This window comes from Salvia hispanica, chromosome 1 (assembly GCF_029641045.1).
Source record: "Salvia hispanica isolate PSC_SH4W2 chromosome 1, Shi_PSC_v1, whole genome shotgun sequence".
Taxonomy (NCBI): Eukaryota; Viridiplantae; Streptophyta; class Magnoliopsida; order Lamiales; family Lamiaceae; genus Salvia; species Salvia hispanica.
In genome coordinates this window covers 60,462,831-60,469,571 of record NC_142692.1, presented here as the reverse complement: position 1 = coordinate 60,469,571, position 6,741 = coordinate 60,462,831, and the positions used below count along the sequence as shown (strand labels likewise).

General features: G+C 37.2%; 1 long non-coding RNA gene across 1 annotated transcript; it reads left to right on the top strand.

Moving 5' to 3' along the window:
- The first annotated feature begins 653 nt into the window (after positions 1-653).
- LOC125200123 (uncharacterized) lies at positions 654-1,515 on the top strand. The gene is made up of 2 exons (XR_007172677.2): positions 654-1,199; positions 1,294-1,515. It is a non-coding gene; the product is annotated as an uncharacterized LOC125200123 (long non-coding RNA).
- Positions 1,516-6,741: the final 5,226 nt, after the last annotated feature.

Genomic DNA, 6,741 nt, shown 5'->3' with positions numbered 1-6,741 from the left:
GGCCCAACTTCGTTAAATAAAATTGGTCCATGCTCCTTTCCACTTTAAAACATTTCGGCCCACTTCATCACTAAATACATTGAGCCCATCCAACTAATTAAATCAGCCTCCACTTCAATTAATTACTAAAGCCCAACTAAAATAAAATAAAAGAGGGCACCCACTTATACTCCTCCTCCCATCGGCATTTCTCTCTTTCTTCAAAATCCCCAAAATGAAACTCCCGAAGTGGAGACAACACAGCGGCGCCTCTTCTCCTCCGCCCAAATCCCTCGGCGTCTCCGGCGAATTGCCGTCTCTCTCTCACACTCTTCGCCTTTTTCCGGTGAGCTCACGGCTGGATCGTCTTCCTCCGTCTCCGCCTACCTCTCTCTCTCTTTCCGTCGAGTCCTCTCACTCGACGAAGTCGCCGACAGAGAAGGCGTCGCCTTCTCTCCGCGTCGCTCCTCCGTGAGCAGCCGTCTCGGTTCTGCCGCCCGCGTTCGCCCCCTGGTCGCTCGGCTCCCCGGTGCTCGCAGCACCGCAGCTGGAGTCCGGCGGAGGCCGTCGCTGCTCCGCAAGGCTCCTGCTGTTGCTGCTGTTCGGGCGAGACTCAAGGCGCGTCACCGTCGTTCGTGCTATTGCTCCAGCGGCGTCGCCGCCTCCTCGCGATAAAGCTAAGTCCCCTCTCCCCCTTCCCCTTTTCGTGTTCTGTTAAGTACTTAAATTATTTGGAGCAGTAGCTATGAGAAGATTCTTCTTGACTATTGGTGTTGTTTAAGCTTTGATCTTGTGAGGATTTGATTACTATGCCTATTTATGGGGTTTTGGCAGAAACTCAAAGTTGTTGTTCTCGGCAGAATGATTGTTGAGATTAAGCTCTTGTGATACTTGCTCAAATTGTGGTGGAGATCCTAATGAGCTTCTATGTTCGGCTATCTATTGTTCTAACGTGATGCAAGAGGGGTGCTATGAAATACCTCTCCTTGGCGATCCTCGGTTTACGGCTGCCTCTCCGTGTTGCCGCTGCCTTCCTCCCTCGTTTCTCCTCCGTCACTTGTAGTCGAAAATGGTGGGAAGAGAGTGGAACTGGCCATGTATACATGTATATATATATATATAGGCTGAAAATCTGCTTGGTTGTTGGGATTTGGTCAAGATTTTGATCAAGGACAGCCAACTCATCCTTGGCTCTTTGTTAACTACTTTTGACATTTTGTGTAGGTGTACTCATCTTCAATAACTCCTCACTTGCTTTTCCTTAACTGAATGCTGCAGGTCTTGGTATTAAATGACTTTGTATTCTCATTGCAGATGTTGTAGAAAAAAAAAGTTGAGCTGGCTGAATTGGGCCCAAAGGCTGGTTTCAACATGGGCCGAGGTTGAAGAAGGGTGGGCAGAAAAAGATATTTTAGCTTGCTAAGAAGAGGCCCAAAATCTATGTGCACACTTTTGTATGACCGTTCTATGTTCTTAATCCATTATTTATTTTGGGCTTAAGTTCCCTTGTACTAATGAAATTCGAAAATTTCTCTTGATCGATCGTAACATCCAACGCTCCTTTAATCGTCTAGTTCGATCGAAGAATTCTTCACTTGATCGCGTAATTGGGAATAAACGTGAAAATACTTGAGCTCTTGATTCATAAATCAAAATCACAAAATAGTACTTAGTTCTTGATAACAACCCCATAAATTTTCAAAATATAACATGGACAGCGTTCGATTTAAAGTTTGACGCTCTTTCGAGAATAACAAAAGATATCAAAAGTTGGGGTGTTACAATTCTCATCCTCTCTCTAATTACTTTACCATACCATTCTTCTCCTCTCTCTTACTTTACCAATTTTATCTTAATTTTCGTGACATACCCATTGCCTATATTTTTATAAGACGGATGGAGTATTATATTAAACAAGTGATATTGTAAACTGGTTAGTTTTGATGGTATGTGACAAATTTATAGGGGTGGCAAATCGTGTGTGTTATGTCGTTATCGTGTCAACACGATAACGACACGACACGGTAACAACAAACACGAACACGACCCGTTAAGAAAACTCCAAACACGAACACGAACACAACCCGCTACCCTTAGACATGAACACGACAGGAACCAATTAATGACACGAACCCATTAACGACACGAACCACTTCGGGTCAACACGACACGATAACAACACATATATGACACGACACAATATCGACACTATAATAATACGAAAAATTTAAAATCTATTTTCATGGTAATACTAAATTCTCCATTAGACTAAACCTAATTTAAAGTTTAAAATAAATGAAAAAATAATAATATTATTATATATTAATATTATTTCTTAACGTGTAATACGAATATGACACGAACACGACAAAAAAATTTTGTGTCGTTATCGTGTCGACACGATAAGAACACGAACCTAATAAGCTTTGACACATACCCATTTTTTCGTGCGAGTTCGTGTCGTGCCAAAAATTGTCAGCCCTATTTATAATATATATGAATGCACATATAAGTGATGTAACATGGAGAAGTTTATAGTTTTTTTGGATGGTTCACTTGTATAGGTACAACTGATAAAACCGAGAACCATAGTCAAATTAAAGTTTGTTGAATATAGGCCTATACCCGAACCCAAAAATTCGGGTACCCGAACCCGAAATCTAAAAAAGATCACACCCAATATCCGACCCGTATGTGAATTCGGGTACCCTAATACCCGGTGCGGGTACCCGGACCTAACTAATCGAGTTCCCATAAACCTGAAATTAGTATATTTCAAATTAATTCTTTTGTATAAATTATTAAAATAACACAATAATACTATTTATTGACTATTATTTAAAGTCTAAACTTCAATTCTAATGCTTTAGCTTTCTCCAAAATATGATTCTATGACTATAGGAAATCATGCATTTTCTAGGATATTATTATTCCGGATCTTATCGAAAACTTACAGCAGCCTGCCAAACAAAAGCTAAGAGAAAAAAAAACAGAGGTATGACTGGCATAACATCTACGATTGGATTCAAAAAAGCATAGGCTTCGGGCAATTTGCCGAAGAAAAAACTACTCGAATAAAGGGGCGAATTAATACAAATACAGATCAAACTAACGATATTAAGCATAACAGACATTTTGTTCTTGGAGATAATTGCATTTTGGTTGCATTTTTGATATCAGTAAAAAGAAAGAAAGTAAATAAGGTAGACAAAAATCCTTCTTTTTCTTTGAATCCATCCAACCAAAAATCCTCCAATTCTCAAAGGAGAATAGAAGAAACGATACTTTCATACAATATCTTAATTGAATTCTATGTAATGATCAATAAATTAAGTTGAATTCTGTATCTAATGTAGGGATATATTAAGATTAATGTGCAGAAAACTGTTAAAAACCAAAACTAATCTAATCCAATGATTCTAGTCATCTAATGGTCTATATTTATGCCACATGGAATTAATTTAAACATAAAAAAAAAAAAGCTAAAAGGGTAGAAAAGTAAGTTGACATTTTGAATAGTTATTAGCATTCCATAATTCACGCCTCCCATAATTTGGTAGTTATTTTGCATTGATTTTTCTTCCTTTCTTAATTTTAAATATTTTAGTTGATCATCTTATTGATTTTGCACCATCTTTATACACAAATATTGTTTAAATTAAGCATATTTTCGTCATTAGCTTGATTGTGTCTAATATGGTATAGTAATGTATGTAAACTGTAAAATAATGTACGAAAATGATATAATAATGTACGTAAGAAGTAGTTCAATGTTTTGCAGCACGTTGAATCCATACCGTTTGGATTTAGCAATCCATTGGGCTAGGTTGTAGTACTGACTCACTAAAGAAACCTTCACCAAGGGTAGGGATATAAATCATTTCCTATTGGGTTTAATAATCCATTGGGCTAGAGGTCATGTTGATGTTACTTGTCATGTACTTTGTGAATCTGTTCCACCCTCATCAATAGATTTACACTTTCCTACCAACAGAACCATTTTCACAAAAGAGTTCTGATCAAATACAAACCTCTATCTATAATACAAACTACAAACTTTAATCCTGTACACTCCTTGTAATTAATCTACGGTTAGTAAGGGCTTGATTTGTCGATGTCAACGCATAATACAATTTCTGTCAATGGGGGTGTATATGGAATTCGATTCTTTCATCAGTTACATACATCCCTCATTTCACTCCAACCTGCCATAATATTAACAAGAATATTATGTAACTGTTTATAGACGTGAATAGTCAATGATGAGTCCCTAATTTATCTCCAATCTCCCAAACTACCATTATTATCATTTTTGGAAAGAGATTACATTCAACCAAAAAATTGCAATACTCATTCAGCCATAAAAGATCAATTTCTGAATAAATCAACATTTCGATATCAACATCATTCTCCGATGGAAATTGATCTCCTAAATCTTCTACGACGTATATTTTGTCTGGCGTAAGCTCAACGTCCACGTTTGTGTTGAAATTGAGATGTCTTACGAAGCTCAAGGTATTTTTCATGCTAATTTGAATAATAGGTGTATCATAATGTTGAAACCAATGACGATTATGTTGGGTGTTTCTACGTTAGTTGATGAATAAGGTGAGTAGTAGGTTATATTTCGAATTGGTTGATGTCCCTGGGATGAAATTGGTGATATTTTTTGGTGAAGAATTTGTTGAATATTCTCTACTTTTTTATGCTTGTGCTGATGCTCTATACATAATATGACGACACATTATTTATATGCTATATTTTGTCCTTTCTTCCGTCATTTTGTGATGATGCATTTGTGTACAAGCTATGTAGCTTAGGAATGTATTTCGATCTAGGAAACATGATACCTTATGACACGGTTACTGCAAATAAAAACTTGAATACATGAAATGAGTCCATACTTTAGGCAGGTTAGCATTGGAAGTAGTGTTATTGACAATAATGTAATGTTGATATTAGTGTAGATATTGAGGTTCTACTTTGACAGTCTTACAAGATGTAGACAACAATGTACAAGTTTATGTTGACGTTCGTAAGAAATCTCTATAAAAGGAGATTAAGATGACGTCAATTTATTTATCTGTTATATTTTGTTCTTTCCGGTGTCATTTTGTAATGATATTCTGCCCCGACAATTCTCTAGATATTGGCATCTTAATCTCCCACATGCTGACAAAATGCGGTGCCAAACCTTCTCATGACATTCCTTGATGACATTCTTCGGTGACAATTCTTTGTTGTGTGTGCAACTGCAGTTCTCCCAAATTGCAGAACCGAGCTGAAACCTTACGTTGGTCAGGTATTTGAAACATTAGACGAAGGAATTTCCTTTTATGAAGCATATGCCAACGACTGTCGTTTTGATACTCGTAGATTTGGACACAAATTCTCAAATGGTGTCAAAACCTGGCATACTATTGTATGCAGCAGGCAAGGAGAAAAGTGAGATGTCGACGAAGAGGGTAGTGCTACCAAACGTAGACGTCGTTCTAGCAGATGTCATTGCAATGCCAAACTTACGTTGAAGTGTTCAACGGATTCCGGCAGTCCTCAATATGTTGTCAGCAACTTTGTAGACCAACACAATCACGAGATGGTCGATAAAAAGCATGTCAGATACATGAAATCCAACTGTAACCTTGGGGATATTCATTATAAATTCATGCAGGACTACGCAAAGGCCAACATTGGACCTACAATGACTTTCAATTTATTGAAGGAGTTCCTGGATGGCTATGATTCTGTGGGTTGCACCGTTACTGGCATACGGAATGGCAATCACGACAAAATGCAAGAAATGAAAGGCATTGATGTCCAAATCATTTTAAATCAAATGGAGGACAAAAAGAACACATGTGATAGTTTCCATTAAAATTCCAGCAAGTTAGTGATGGAAAGTTACTTAGTCTTTTTTGGTGTGACGTTATGTCGTGAAAGAACTACAAGATGTTCGGTCACATTGTATCCTTGGATACTACGTACTCAACAAACAGGTAATCACACGTGTATCTTGGGTCTGACATTTTTTATATTTTTTTATCAAAACATCCTACCATTTCCATACCAACAAATACCAACACAATTTTATCATAAAATCAACAAATGCATCCAAATTTCAGTATTTCAACAGAACTATGTAATAAAATGTCAATATATAGGCCAACATGTCACTTCCATGACATATAGTGTCAGTGCATCCAACCATTTCCATACCCACTAATAATAACACTACTTTATCATAAAATCAACAAACGCATCCATGTTTCAATATAGTTTCCACAGTAAACTTATTAGTAGATCCAAGTCTCTCCCATATTTTGTTTGACCTGGAATACCGTTCTCGGGCACAACATTGTCAAGCACATCTGCAAACCCCAGTCTTCAATGAAAAGCACACCAAACAGTAATGCCTATTTGAAGATATTGGGGAAAAAATCAACACATAGTAATACAATTGCTTCAATATTCATTTTAAAGCACATCGCTTTTGGTTAAACAAGAGAACAATTACCAAATCATATTTTGTGATATCGAAAGTTCCAGTGTTGTTGAATTGACTATCTAGCTCCTCACATATTGTAGTCGCAGCTTCAGAATCTTCCCAACTAGCTCTCCGTTCAACCACATCGAATGACTGCAATCTTTACACAGTGTCATTTGATAAAAAAAAATAAAACAAATTGCATCATATTAACAGTACACTTACTGTGGGAGCTGTTGTGACAAACAATCTGCTGGACTTTTTTGTTGATTTATGCA